Consider the following 15,116-nt stretch of genomic DNA (forward strand, 5'->3'; position numbering starts at 1 on the left):
TTTTAGCAGTGAGACCAGCAGCTGCGTCTCAGGTCTCAACGGAGATAGCTACAATGCAGGCAGCAATCTCTGTTCCTGCAGGAGGCATGGGAATAATTTAAAACTAATGCTTCAGCATAACTCAGTTACCAGTTAAAGACAATGAATCACTCAGGAGGCTCTTCTGAACTTGAGCTAGGCAAAAGGTGTCAAGCAAGTCCTTAGCATCAGTACTGTGTTGACTCGTATTGCAGCTGTGTGCTAGAGATACTACCCTTTCCTACTTACAGAGGAAATTGTTAGTGCAGGCAGCTGCAGTTCTGTATAAACCTACATTTGTTCTCATTCAAGAGAATTATTCCATTCTCATTCCATTAGCCACCAGTGTTATTTAGCAATATTTCAGCTACCACTTTCTCCTAAGCCAGTTCAGCATACTAGGTTGAGAAATCTGATGGTCAGATTTGTTTTTGCTCAACGCATTTCTGGTACATTTAGGTTTGATGTGTTTAAGGGCTCTTGTTGCCACTTAGAAGCATCTTTGTTCAGATTCTTGGAAAAATCTGTATCTATATCTGTTCCTTCTATTGGAGTGACAACTCTAAAAGAAATACTCTTTATCCAGTGGGTCTCATCTTGCACTGGAATCTGCTCCCAGTTCTATTGGAACATGCATAGAATACACCTTAAGTTTCACACCTTCCCATCTGTCTTCTCATGGACGAATATGTACTATCTGCATGGTACTCCAAGGACAAAAACCAAAACCAAAACCAAACCCCAACTCACCAGGAAGCAGGCCACAGGTATCTGAAATTACCATATATGACAGATAGTCCACTTGGTGTCTGGCAATAATTTTCCACTATTGAGTTCATCAGGTTCAGCTCATTTATATCGGCACTGGCTGAAGAGACAAAGGTAGGATTCAGTGTCCATCTCTACTAGTTATCTTTTTATGTCTTCCCTTGGATACCATACTTTTAGGGCTACTATATGTTAATGACTACAATAGGCAACTCCATAGCATTCCAAGCAGAAGCATTAATAATGATGTGTGATCTTTGTCTGCTAATAGCACAGAATATTTCCTTGACTATGGTAGTACCTTAAAACCTGGAATCTAGACCAGTCAGCTACCTTGGTTTATGATTTTGTAACTAACATAGTGATTTTATCCAGGATATTTTTCTATTTTTGCATTTGAACTACTTCCATGCTCAGCCTGTGGTATCTATTTCTTGTATTGATGAAAAGCAAATGTTAAACTTTGTCCAGACAAAGAAGAAACCAAAACAACCACATCTCCTGGGAAGGAAAATTTATTCTTTATTCTAGGCTCAGAATAGTTCATGACTGATCTATACTGCTGAAGAATGATTCCACCTACCAGGACCAAGTCACAGATATTTGAGATAAACTTTTGAGAGAGGACTGTTCTGATTTTAGATAATGTATTTTTAGATTGAGTTTGTGGTGAAATTTGTTTAACAGCTTGAAGATTCATGAGAAACGGGTCTGGTTTGTTACTTCTGGCCTTCCTAAGAAAGTAATGTATAACCAGTAGTTCAAGACTTTGCTTCTGCTGCATAGAATGCATTTAATCCAAGGAAGATAGAACAGACTTCCTAAAGGACTCTATATTTACCTCAGGATCTTTACAGCTGTGCTTTCTTTAGGGAGAGGCAGATTTAGATTTCCGGAGTACTGCTGAAAGGAGATTTCATTCTGAACAACTAGACCAACTTCTTATCTTAGATTTGTTTCTTTAGAAATCCATAGAATAGAAGGAAATACACACCTGAGGTCTAGAAAGGAAGATACACAGTCAGTACCCTGTTGTTCATGTAAGCAGCAGTTCTGATGCTAGATTTGTAAACTTTATCACTTTTGTGGTTCTTCATCCTTCATCTTCCCATCTTTTGCTTTTCAAAGAGGATGGCTATGGAATTACTAAAGCCTCACAACATTTTTCAGAATCGGGTTGCAGCTTACATGAACTGGGGAGACACACCTCCATTGCTTTGCATTTATGCAGATACCAATACACAAGCTTTGGAAAGGGAGTTGTGTTTTGGGCCAGTGCCTTCATCACCTTTGCAGTGCTGCTCACTGAGAATTTTCATTTTCTCCTTTGCTCCCTGCAGACTGACCACACTGGCAGGAAAGAAAACCCCTATGCATGTGTTTACCTGAAGAACCAAGGAAAAATGACTCCATAAGTATTTTTTCACAGGCACCTGAGTTTTATTTTTGATAGAGCATGCTCAGGGCGGGGTCAGCTCAAAGGGCAAATATTAAAAATGACAGAAAAGTCCTGTATTGGCAGCAGTGTATTAGAACTACAGATGGCCTTACCTATTAATGCACTGCAAGCTATTAAATAGGCAAATATATATCTATTATTTACTTAGGAGCCAGTTCATAAGCTGTTTTTGATTCTCAAGATGTTTTTTTCCCAAATACATATGTAGAGTAGCAGAAACTGTCCAAATGAAGTATGTCCTGGGGCATGTTAGAGACTTAAGAGAAACTTAAGGTAGTCTATGCAGAAACTTACAATGAAGTTTAAAGGAACTGTCAGTTACATATTTTTTTCCAGTGTGCTCCTGTTGATGAATGGACAGAGTAAGGAATGTGAACAACCCCAGTGACTTCAAGGACTGCATAGATTTGTGTGTGCGGTATGCACGTAAACTGTAACTGGGATGGACTAATGAGCTGGGTCCAGCCTTAGAGGCACAGCACTGCCAGTCCCTGGGATTCTTCATCACAATCAAATCTTTACTAATAACTGCAGATACAGATTTAGCTGTTATGAAAAAGCAGGCTGTAATCACCTGTACGCCTTTGCATGTCCTCTTGAGGATACACAGTGTATAGACGATGGAATTAGAGCGATGATCACCAGAAGATAAAGTTCCCCAGCACCAACCCCGGGACTGTTAATGGAGGTGGCCACGGGAGATCCCCACGTTAATAAGCTCAGCTCGTGAAAGGAAAGCGCTTGAAGCACCAGGTATAAATTAACAGCACGCTCCCAAGCCTTGATTCCGCTACCAGCCTCACTACCCCGGCAAGGTAAATTATTTACAGAGAGGTGTTCTGCGTTATTTCCAAACGCAGCGGACCGCCGTTGGGTTTATCCTCCCTTTCCCATGCGTGTCAGGAGCCGCTGGCCGTCGCAGATGGGCAGACCCCGCGGGTCAGGGGCAGCTCCCCTCCCTCAAGCGGCCGCAGCCGCCTCCCCTCACTGCCCCGGCTACTTCCCGGCCCTGCCGAAACCTCCCCATCTCGGCACCCGCTCGCCTTGACGGTCGGCGCGAGGCGACTTGAGGCGCGGCGCTCGGTAACGCGCCTGCGCAGCTCTCCCGGGCATGCTCATTAACGGCGAAGGAGCCGAAAAAGGGAAAAAAAAAAAAAAAAAAAAAAGAAAAAGAGAGGAGGTTAAAAAAAAAAAAAAAAACACCACCAAACCCTGAGCGCGAGCGGCGCCGCTGACAGAAACCCGCCGGAGAGCAGCGGCAGCGGCGGGGCTGCGCCGAGCTCGGCCCCGTTCCTCTCACGCCTTGGCTTCTCGCAGCCTGACGCGCCACCGCCGTTAGCTGCGGGTCGAGCCGCAGCAGCAGAGCCGGCGCCGTCCCCTCAACGGGGCGGAGGGGCCGGGGTGGGCTGCAGGGGAGCCGCGAGGCGCCGGCAATGTGGATTTATATTCGCCCGCGCCGTAGCCGCCGGGGAGCGGGGCGCGGGCGCCGCACCTAGAGGCGATGGGAGTAAGCCGTCGGCGGGGCTGAGCCGGGGCGCTGCTGAAAGTTCAGCCGGTGGCCGCGCTCGGTAAGTTTGCTGGGGTAGGCGGGAGCGGCGCCGCGGGCGCCCGAACTTCGCTTCTCACGGGCGGCGGCCGCGCCGGGGTGGCGCGGGGTGTGTCCAGCCCCGCCGGGGTGCCCTGCCCCGGGGGAGCGGGAGCTGCCGGGCGCTCTCAGGAGGTGTTTTGTGGGTGCTGCCTGGTGTGTACGTGCCGCTGCATGTGTGCGGGAGGCGGCGGAGCGGGGCGCGCGGCTCCGCGGCGGATGCGGACTCTTCGCGGGCTAAGGCACTGGCTGCCCTCGCACCCGCAGCGGGGCTCCTTCGCCCGCGGTTGTGGCGCGCTCACCGCGGTCCAGCGAGCGGGCTGGGATGGGCTGTCGCGGCGCGGGGCTCTGCCCGTCCGGCCGGGATGGTGGTGCCCGGCCCCCGCGGAGGCGAAGCTGGGCGGCGGCCCCTGACTCGTGTGCGCGGATCTCCGCGGGGAAAGGCGGGGCGCGCTGCCGGGAGCCGCCGCCCGCTTCCCCTTCACCCCCGTCCCCGCGGGGTGCCCCGGAGCGGCGCTCGGCTCCGGCTCCTTCCCCGCGGAACGCCGCATCCTCGGTGCGCGCAGCGCTAAGGTGGCTCTGCCGGGGCAGCGGCACCGCGCTCCCTCGCGCCGGTGCGTGGGGCTGCCTTGCTCCTGACGGATTCTCAGGTGTAGTCTGTGAAACGTGCGTCTCGCGTATTCCGCGTGTGCTGGCTGCGGGATCCGGCAGCCTCCAGTTTTAGGCGAGGCGAACTGCCGCTTTCGACTGGTTTTATTCTTTTTTTTCCCCCGAAATACGGTACAGCCGTAGCTCGAGACTGACGCTGCAGGCTTGGCTGGTGAATGCTTAGGCTGGCGATTGATACGATTGTGGTACGTAGAGAGGTCCCTGTTTCTCGGGTGTTAACTGTACAGTCTTGCCGTGTTAAACGCCAACACGTTTACCTTAGCAGGTATAGGGTTTGCTTGTTCTAATCCTCAAATCAAAGGCAAGAACTTCTCAATTCCCCCCCCCCCCCCCCCCCCCCCCCCCAGTTCTATAGCTTAAACATATGTTGTCTTTTCCAACTGTATAATAACTATCATAGTAATAGCCGTTCATTGATTGTGCTCATAATATCCAGAGGTTGTAGATACCCATCTTGATTGCACTGATGCTTCTCTGATAATTAACGAGTCAGATACACTGTACTGTGGAAATAAACACCAGCTGTCCGTGTGGTGGGGCAAGCATCTCAAACATCTACTACATCTCCAAATGTTTTTGCAGTAACAAAACCCCACCACTTCTAGTGCCTGTCTTTTCACTGTTAATTGTGAAGCTTAGCGTAGAGCAGTTTGATATTTGATGTATGGGTGTTGTAGAGAATACTTTGTGAATCACAAATAGGAAGATACAGTGTAGTAGGGAAAGAGCTGTCCATCTGAACCTGAGGCTCAGCCCAATAGTTTTCCTTCTTTCCTGTCCACAGTTTCTTTTTAAAGCTTATTTTATGCATCTCATGTAATACGATGGGCTCATTTCAAAATACTTCTCAGATGCAATACAGGCTTGTTAATAAACTAATTGCTCTTTTCCCTATAGATAGCATATATCGATAATACAAAATCATCGGAAGTTAATGTATTTTTAATGCATCTGTGTGTTCTGAGGGTTTTGGCTTGTTTCAGAAACTCAAATCTTTTAACAGCTTGGGGATTTAGGAACCTTTGTGGGTGTTGCCTTTCTTTTGTTATATCACAGTTTTGTTTCAAGGAATGATTAGAAGTTTTCTGAATAGCACATTCCCAGTAGTTTTTGTTCTGTGACTCTGATCTTTAAAAAAAAATGCAAGACAACTGCATTACAGATACTTAAATAAAATATTTTCTTTGAAAGTGAAAAGTTACTTCAATTTGCCAAATTTTAAAAATTTAAATGTCACAAAAAAAAAGAAGAAAATTCTTATTAAAAGCAACTCTTAAGAATGTGGGAATGCAAATTACTACTCAACATCTCAAGCAGTCAGACGTAGAAGTGAATGAACATGTTGTATTGATGGCTTATGTATAAAAAAGCCATTGAAGTATATTCAGAGTTTGATAAAAGCAGTGTTACGAGAGAAAAGATATAGCAAAGAAAATCTATTATTACTCATTTGGTGTGGCATTGTAATTTAAAATGGTAGGCTTTATAACTGAAGAAACAGCATGGTTGGTTATACATGTGCCTGTAGTCACATATGGAGATAGGCAACATTTTTGCTCTGCAGTGGTGGTTTAGGAATAGGTAAGCGTGTACTTTCTTCTTTTCCTTGAGGTAGGAGATGCTGAGGATTGGCAGTGATGCTAACTGGAGCAGGCAGGACATTACCTCCATATGATTCATGAGGTCTAAATGGTATTAATTTAATTTTTAAATGATCTTACTTGAAAAATGTAAGAAGAATAGTGCTGCTTAATTCGTCATTAACTTAGGGCTCTGGAAAGCATGAAAAGCCATCCTCTCCATTTGGTTAGAAATATTTGTTGTTCCCATTTTACAGAGTGGGAGACTGGTGTGTCCTTTCTCTGCTTCAGTCACTGTAGTGGGACTAGTTTCAAATGTTTTAGAGACCAAATGTTAAATTGGTGATGGTGCTATGTCTACCGTTCAGAAGGTTCTGATTTCTTGCTCACCTAGTTTTGTCTATTGATCAGGTGTCAGTACCACTGAGTCAATGTTCAACACCTGGCAACTATAAAAAACGTCAAGTCAACAAGATTTCAGTGGCACTGGCTGCATCTTGCTAACACCTGACATTCTACCCAGGTGTCACTGTGTAGTCAGTCCTTTGACAATATTTTTGGGACTAAATAAAGCTGAAAATATGCAGTGTCTTGGTGTTACCTCTCTTAAACAGAGTCTCAGGGGTCTTATGAGTGGGATATGTTATGACTCTTCTTGATGACTTACAGAAATGCATACATTAAAAACATGAATATAAGCAGGTTTTTCTAATGAAAACCTCTTTTTGAAAACTTCTTTCAATAAAATACTGAGGATCACCAAAAAATTAAAAAAAACCCCATACTAAATACCCAGTGGACTAACCTATACTGAGCAAACAAGTCAGTTTCTTTCCTCCTGTATTTGCTGTTCTAACAGAGTATTTCTGAAAACTGATCGAAAGATACTTAAGCTACTTCATTTTATTTAACACAGTTTCTCTACTACAAATCTGAACTTCACTATATTGCGTATATTATTGAAAATAAGAAACTATTTTCTTCGGTTTTACTCTGTTACACTGAACTATTTTATTTGTATTTCTCTATTTAAAAGAGCAAAATCATAGGTATTTTATATTCATCACTTTGGCTGAAGCTGTAGTGTGAGGCTGTTGTATTGTTTTCTACTGTCTAGTACAGAATTCTTATTTCAGCATTTTAGAAAACAAGCAGTGTAAGATTGGAGGGAAAAGATAACTTCCAGTTAAATGTGTTGTCTATCAGTATACTGAAATAGAAATGACAGTGTTGAATTGGGCTTAGCACTGGCTTGTTGCTTTGGAAGGCTTCCCTCTGCAGTGCTTATTTTCTGTAGCATTAATGAGCAATTACTGCACTCTTGGAGTTCACAACCCCTTTTAAGTAGACAGTACTGCTTGTTCCAAATTATAGGTGTATTTTTTTGGTTTCCTTGTAGGTTGTTGGCATTTTTGGTGTTTTGGTTTGTTTGCTTTCCTGAATGCAGAGATGTTTGATGTTTGCTGAGGGTGTTGAGAAATGTATGAACTCCTCCCCAAGGGGTTTTAAGTATAAAGTTCTGCTTTGATACAGTATATGTCTTACCTGTACATCTCTTTCTGTCTATATGGACTTCAGTCTTCAATAACTGACAACATTTTGATGTATTTCAAAGAATTCACGTTTCCATTATTGAAGGGTTGGGGGTTAGATCTGAAAAAGGGTTGTAAGCAAATAGTCCCTTCTGTAACTCTGTTTCAGGACTGTAGGTAGATTTGGAATGCTATTTTGGATGACATTTTCACGCAGCTGCTCTTGCATCTTTTTCTACTCTAAGGAGTAATGGCTTTATGCATAATTTTGTTCATATGAATGTTCATGGACTGTGACATGATGTGGGAGTGTGTTGTGTAGCGATGCAACTTTTAAGGGAACATCTGCTAAAAGGGAGTTCTCTTGGGACTGAAGTGGTCATTAATGAAGTACTGGCTGCAATGTGTGCATGCAGTGTATTTGCCTCATCTACCAAAGAGGTTTGTGTTGGGTCATATTAACTGCAGAGACTTGGTGAGCATAGATGGCATATATGAATGTGACTGCATTGACTTTGAGAGTGCCACCTCAGCAAGTTTGCCTGGTGATATAAAGCTGGGAGGAGTGGCTGATACCCCAGAGTGCTCTGCTTTCATTCAGAAGGATCTAGATAGGCTGAAGAGAGGGGCAGAGAGGAACCTTTTGAAATTCAGCAAAGGCAAGTGCAGGTTGCTGCACCTGGGGATGAATAACCCCGTGTGCCAGTGCATGCTGGGGGCTGACAGGCTGAAAAGCAGCTCTGTAGACAGAGACTTGGATGTCCTGGTTGGACACAAAGTTGTGCATGAGCCAGCAATGTGCCCTTGTGGTCCGGAAGGCTGGTGGTGGTCTCAGCTGCATGAGGAAGAACATTGCCAGCAGGTTGTCCTCCCTCTTTACTCAGCCCTGTTGAGGCTTCACCTGGTGTACTGTGTCCAGTACAAGAGAAACATGGAGCTCCTGGAGCAAGTCTAGCAAGGAGCTACTAGAATGGTCTGAAGCACCTCTCCTGTGAGGAGAGGCTGAGGGAGCTGGTCCTGTTCAGCCTAGAGAAGAGAAAGCTGAGGGGTAAGGATTGGTGGACTGGTGGGCTTGACAGAGAATCCAAATCTGGGCGATAGTTGACTGGCCTCCATTTTGTTTCCTCTTACAAGTGCTCTGACCCTATGGAAACTCTTTCCAAAAAGTGGTAAGAGCCAACAGTGCAGTGGGGAATATGATGGGGTTTTCACATACTGGTTGGAGGAGTGAGACCTTCTAGCTCCATTTTTGTGGAATAGAAAGATTCATGGAGGTTTTCTGGCTTATCTGAAAAAAGCACAGATATCTTTTTTTAAAAGCAAGTGGGTAAACTACTTCTCTCATAACACTTGTTTTTGTTCCAGAAAACACTTTTCTTTTTCAGCTATTCTTATGTGTGATACAGTTTTTCTGGTTTAGCTGTGCAGCCCATTTTGTTTCTGAATTCGTTTCTTACTCAAGGCATTAGCCAGCTACCGGACAGGGAACGTGTCACTGGGAAAGAAATGAATGCAGAAGCAGCATTGCTCATTATGTGCTTTCTGACGGTCTTCAGTATAAGCCTTCCTGCTTGCTCCTATAAGCCATCCTCAGAAGGAATATTTATTACTCCTCATATACCAGTTTCTTCTTTCAAATTCTGTCATCCACATGTGTACCACAGACCCCTTTTCACCTTTGAAGACCATACCACTTTCCCACAGATGGTGCATCTGGTGCCCCTTCTTCACCAAATTATTTCATGCTCCAAACTACTGCTGTGTTTTTCTGACTTTGTTCTCTACACCATTCACCAGTTTTTCCTGCTTCCTCTTACTCCTACTTTTCCACAGCTCTTAGCCCTTTCTGCTCACAGTATTTGAGAACCATGCTTGAAGGTCTCATTCTTCTAGCCACCTGATGTCTTTTCTAAACCATAACAACTAAATATCCCTCACCTTCTATACATCCAGGTTGTAGATGCATCTATAAGCTGACTTTCAATTCTTTTCCTCAGTTTCTTTCCCAGCTCTTTTCTCAGAGTTCCTGTTTCATCCAGAATTTTGTCTGCTTTTCTGCAGGGCTCTGTCTCATCGTGTCGAGCCCTTCTGTTTCATGAAGTCCAGCGAATTGAAATCCACACAGTTCTGCTTTCAGCTGCTTTTTCACAACTTTGATCTTGCCCATCACCAGCCTCCCCTTATACTCTCTCCCAGAGGTAAGCCTTTCTCCACCATCTCTTTCCTACATGTTTTCATTCAGATCTGAATTTGGGAAGTAAACTGCACCCTTACTAGGGGTGCCACATACCGGGCTCTGGAATGTGGAAGTGCCACATACCAGGTTCTCCAACATGAGGTCAGTGTTGGATTGAGAACTCAATAGGTTTGTGAGCTTTAGTCTTTATTTCCCTTTCCCTCTTTTTTTATTAGTACTTTGGCTGCTATACAAATTCTATCCCACCTCTATAAAATGCAAATCATTCTCTTTGATTTACTGCCCATGCAGTGCCCTCAACTACTAAGATAGCATTTAAATGTATATCATAGTAAATTTTTGTTAAGTCTGTGTTACTATCTGGCTTTAAGTGATAAAAATCTGGTTATAGGCATGGTGACTGGTGGTGTTTCTTCTTCTTTCTTCTTCCTGTAATATGGGTGGTCAGTTTATTACAAAAGAGCAGCCCTATAGTCAGAATTTGCACCTAGATATTTCCTACCTTAGGACATGATGGATTTTACATAATGTTGACTAGCTACTTCTATCAGGAGAGGTGTCCTGTTGTGGTTTCTTTTTGGTATAAAATAGCATTTTGGTGGTTGAAGTTCTTAATATGTGCAGACTGTCTTCAGATATAGCATGTCTGCATAATTTGTTCTCATTGTTGTTGTAAAGATGCCTCTTGCATTTGTCCAGATGATTTGGTGTCCACAAACAGTGATGTTCCTTATCTGTGCAATGCATTTTCATGCATGTTTGGGAGAATGTGAGTGCTGCACTCTGTTACAATGTAATTATATCATTGTACCATTTGGAGTTTTATCAGCCCATTAGCTGTACTGTAGATTTCCATAAATTCCATACATTTCAATAAATCAGAGCCGCCATGGACTGAATATGTTTAAAGAATACAAAGAGTAAATCTTAGTAGTAAGCACTTAGTAAGTAAGTAATAATTTGGTTATTAAAACATTGGAGGATGTAGCATGTGATGTTTAGTGTGGGAACTTTAGTATTACCATTGCCTGTTGTTTGAACCTTGCAGTGCTATTTTGAGAACTCATATTTTGGTGATGCTTATTAAATAAAGCATTAATTGAGAGGAAATGGGCCAGCTTCTTCCAGGTGTAAGTAGGTGTATTTCCACTGGTGTGACATATGTCACCAAATGTTGTATTTCCACCTGTGTGGAAATGTGCCATGGATTTCATCAGTGAAGTCATGTCAAGTGGTTCAGCAGAGGATTTGATCCTGATTTACTTCCCTAACTAATGGTTTGAGCAGGGAATGAGAAGGAAGGGATAAAGTGTCTTTCATATGAACTTGTGTAAATGTAGATGGATAGCCATCATTTCTGTGCCATGCTGTGCAGTTTTATTGTGTGACTAAAGCAGATTCTTATCTCTGCAGACAAACTGGAGAGAAGAGTTAGTATGAACATAGTCAACTATAATTGTGCAACCTTTTAATGTCTCATTAACACACTTCATTTAAAGTTACGTTGTCTTTATAAATGTTAGGTTAAATTGGCTGCTTAGATAAAGAGACTTTCAAGTCTATAAAGCATAATAATTTTACTTATGGTCAGCAGCTTTAGCAGTTGCCATAAAATATATTAATCGTTTTAATTTCAACAGACTAAGTTATCAGTTGATAAGTAGTCAATAGTAAGAAGAAATTGCCTTTTAATGTTACTTATATTCAGTTCATAATATTTTGGTAGTTGATTGCGAGTTACAAAATTGAATTTTGGCATCACAAAGCGTATATGAGCAGTATTGAACTGCTGTGAGCAATTCATACTAAGCTTTCTAGAGTAGCCACTCCAGACTATGAGAAATGGTTTTATATGTTGATGTTACCATTCCCAAATGCAAACCTGTAATGTTCATGAGAGATTACCATAAGTTACTGAACTTTTATTTTGAGATTTCATTTAGGTACTATATCAATAAGGTCAGTACTATTAGCAGTTGAGTAGTGTTGGTATTTTTGCTTGGCAGTATGTCTTTTTTTTTCTTATGGTAAGCATGAAGGCTTCAGGTTTTTTTTTTGTTTATGGTTATTTTAGGGGTTTTATAATAAAATTTTTTGGTAGAAAAGAACTAAGGCTTTGTTTCACTCTTAACTCCAGACAAGAGAAAAAACCGTTCAGTCCATATATTGAAACTAGAAAAAAACACTCCATTTTCTCTTTGTTTTTAATTGTGTGCTTTGTTACTAGTGTCTTCTCTATAGAATACAAACATGGTCCATCTTTAAAGACATTACAGAGAGAGACAGGTGGGTTTAATATCCTATGTCCAATGCCATCTCTTAATCTTAGAATTGGGAATAGAACCAAAACCAGGAATGTTTTGAAGTTTATTTCATAAGCAAATTAAGAAGGAATTGGGACTGAGAAACACTACACTGGAAGATGTAAAATGAGAAATCCTAAAGCATTTTTTAAAATTTCTTTTTGCCTTTTTCTGAAGAGGAAACATTGACGTGAACAATGAGTGGGACAACCAAATTCTCTCCAAATTTGCAGATTTATATTTTTTTTTTAATCAGTGCCAAACAGCATTATTTAGTGATGAAACTATTCAGCTAAAAGATAGCCCAGCTCACTCCCAGCCCTATTTTTATATAGCACACAATACAGGTTTAAAATTAATCTCCTAGGTATCAATATAGGTGTTTTATTCTTAGTACCAAATGTATTTACTTTCTTTATATGTATGTACACAAGCTCTTACCGCATCTAATGTGTGGTAACCCATGTGTGGTAATCTAATGGAACTGTAGCAAGCTGTAGCTTGTAAATCAGCATCACAACAATTATCTTCAGGTGATGTCTCTAAGCTTCTCAGGACCTAACTAAAGGAAACCAATCATACAAGACTTAGGAAGTGGATATATTCTAATCCTAAAAACTTTAAAATTACTTACCTATTGCTGTGCAATTCTTGATCATTACGGTCATTAAAAAACCAGAAGCAGTGTTTCTCTATGTTGTAGCATTTATTTTTGCTGTGCAGCTGAATTGTTTAGAGTGAGTTTTGTTTCATTTCATTAAGTCTACTTTTTTATTTTGAAATATTGCCCTTGAAATAATGAACAAGTGAAAGCAGTTTATTTTCATGAAACCAAATAGAATTTAGTGTAGTTTTGCTTTCTCTCTAAAGGCCCAGCCTCTATGCCACTGGTTTGAGTTACAGGATTTTCTGCCTTTGAAATTAGTGAGAATAGGATATATAGAACTGTAGTTTAGCAAACATCAGTTAAGCAATTTTACATATAGCAGCCACTGTTCAGTTTAGTTTCTTTACTGTTTAAAGTGGTAGGTGCATGAAGTACTGTAATACTTGGGCAGCTTTTATGCAGGTTAGGAATGTGTGCTTGTTTTGCTACCTTTGTTTGGTTGTCTTTAAAGTTCAGTTATAACCCCAGTGTTGTTATAATATATAGGAGTAGCTATTGATGAAAAAAAGTAAAAAGAAGATACTGTTTAAAATATTATCTTGGCACTGTGGCCAAGTCTGTTCTTGAGAATGCTCTGTTGCATTTCATGGTGAGGAGACTATGTTTAAATGAACAGATTTTATCAATCTTTTTTTCAGTCTTCATTCATCTTTGCCTATGGTTAAACTACATAAATATTAATTTGCTAAAAAAAAAAACAAATCTTTATTGGTAGGCTTAAAAATCAGTTTATGTGGATGAAGCTTGTGCCCGCCATTGCTGCCTAACTTTAGGAAAGCTGTATCTTTTTTATTTGTTGTCGTTTAAGTGGTTTCTGTTTATTTAAAGGTATTTGTTTGAAAGCCCTCACGCATCTTAAAATTGGTGTAATATCATGTAGAAATCTCTCTATAATTTATAGCTGCAGTTATCATTATGCAGCACTGTAATGTCACTAGTATTTATACTTGACAGGAGATGTAATTTAGATGCTTCCCAGCTTTTTTGTATAGCTTGTAGGTGTTACCTGTTCAGTTACTTCGCTATATTAAATGCCGTTGGGTTTATCTTAATGTACCTTTAGTAAATTTGAAGACCTCATTGAGCAACAAAAAAAAACATGAATCTTTAATGGAAATTGAAATATTAATATTGGTGATAGAGGGTTAATAGAATGTCAGGAAAAAATACCACCTGGAGGATGAAAATGCTTTATTTGTAAGTTCTAAATTGAAAATGATTTCAAGGTGTTTTAAAAGCTGTAATGAGTCCCAAAATACTGGGGAATATGCATCCTAAAAATGCAGTGTGTAACTCAACTGTTGGTATTACATGTGAACAGAAAATCTAAAGCACTTTCTTGAATAATAATGAAACAAAGCACAGAAATTAATCTCCATAAAATGTCCCCAAGGGAATAAAAGACAGATGACTTTGTGAAGAGCATTCTGGTGTGCAAGGAGAGGAGACATTTCTCATCTTTCTGTTGATGAGTAGTCTTTATTTACTCACATGGAGTAAGTTTTGATATTCCTTTTCCTTATTTTCTTGAGCCAAGGATGTTTGAATATGCCTACCCATTTCCACAGAATGGGACATTAGTTGAGTGCAGATGTTTCTAGATTTTGTGGATGCTTATTGTGTATCAATACGTAAGTGGTATTTTCAAAGTTTCTCTGTTAAAGCTCCGCTTAGACTGAAAAAGAGGAAACTATTTTCCTTCCATGCTTCCAGAAACATCTCACTTAATAATAGCACTAAAGCTTTGTCTGTTCTGTGGCTTGATCCTGAACTGGTTTCTGTTTTTTTAGTCAGAAATGAATGTTGTGATGGTTAGATTTATCAGCTGTGAGTAAGGATGGGATCTGTTTTGGAGAACTGAGATGTAGAAGATTTAAGGTAATCTCTGTTCTGAATATGGGTGTAATTATTTACACATTGGATTTCTTGAGTTCAGTTGATTGGATATTGAATAGAGCAGCTTCTGGAGTCATGTTGAGTATTATGGTTGTAACCCTTTGTGCTTTCAGACTTGTAACTGTATCTACAAGTGCCAGATGTATGGAAATTGAGCGATACTGGTAGTTGTGTGTGTGTGCATGTGTGTGTGTGTGTGTGTATATATACACACACACACACATGCTGTTGCGCTAAACTTAGACCGTGTGCTCAAAGTAATAAAAATAATCAAGGTCCAAAAAATTAACTAAAAAGTGATTTTTTAATCATAATTTTCAGATGAACAAAGATGTCTATGTTGCTGATTTAAAAATTTGTCTTTTCAGAGTCCAGAACCTTTCACAGACGTTTGTATTGTGTTTAATCATTGCTTATAACTACCATGCCATAAATCAAGCCA

The 15,116-nt window shown here is 41.1% G+C and overlaps 1 protein-coding gene across 9 annotated transcripts in view; it reads left to right on the forward strand.

The window, feature by feature from the left end:
- Window positions 1-15,116, forward strand: part of TENM1 (teneurin transmembrane protein 1) — an 845,211-nt gene that overhangs the window by 521,848 nt on the left and 308,247 nt on the right. For 3 of the 9 annotated variants that reach the window (XM_062607454.1, XM_062607453.1, XM_062607461.1), the window contains exons 1-2: window positions 3,448-3,813; window positions 9,673-9,809. The gene's annotated coding sequence lies outside the window, so the exon portion shown is untranslated. Of the gene's footprint in view, window positions 1-3,446; window positions 3,814-4,355; window positions 4,685-9,672; window positions 9,810-15,116 lie in introns of those variants that run through there. The other 6 variants (XM_062607460.1, XM_062607459.1, XM_062607456.1 and 3 more) reach the window with 4 other exon arrangements.

The sequence above is a fragment of the Pezoporus occidentalis genome, unplaced genomic scaffold (genome assembly GCF_034315485.1).
Source record: "Pezoporus occidentalis ecotype Australia unplaced genomic scaffold, CSIRO_AGI_Poc_V1 ctg123, whole genome shotgun sequence".
Classification (NCBI taxonomy): Eukaryota; Metazoa; Chordata; class Aves; order Psittaciformes; family Psittacidae; genus Pezoporus; species Pezoporus occidentalis.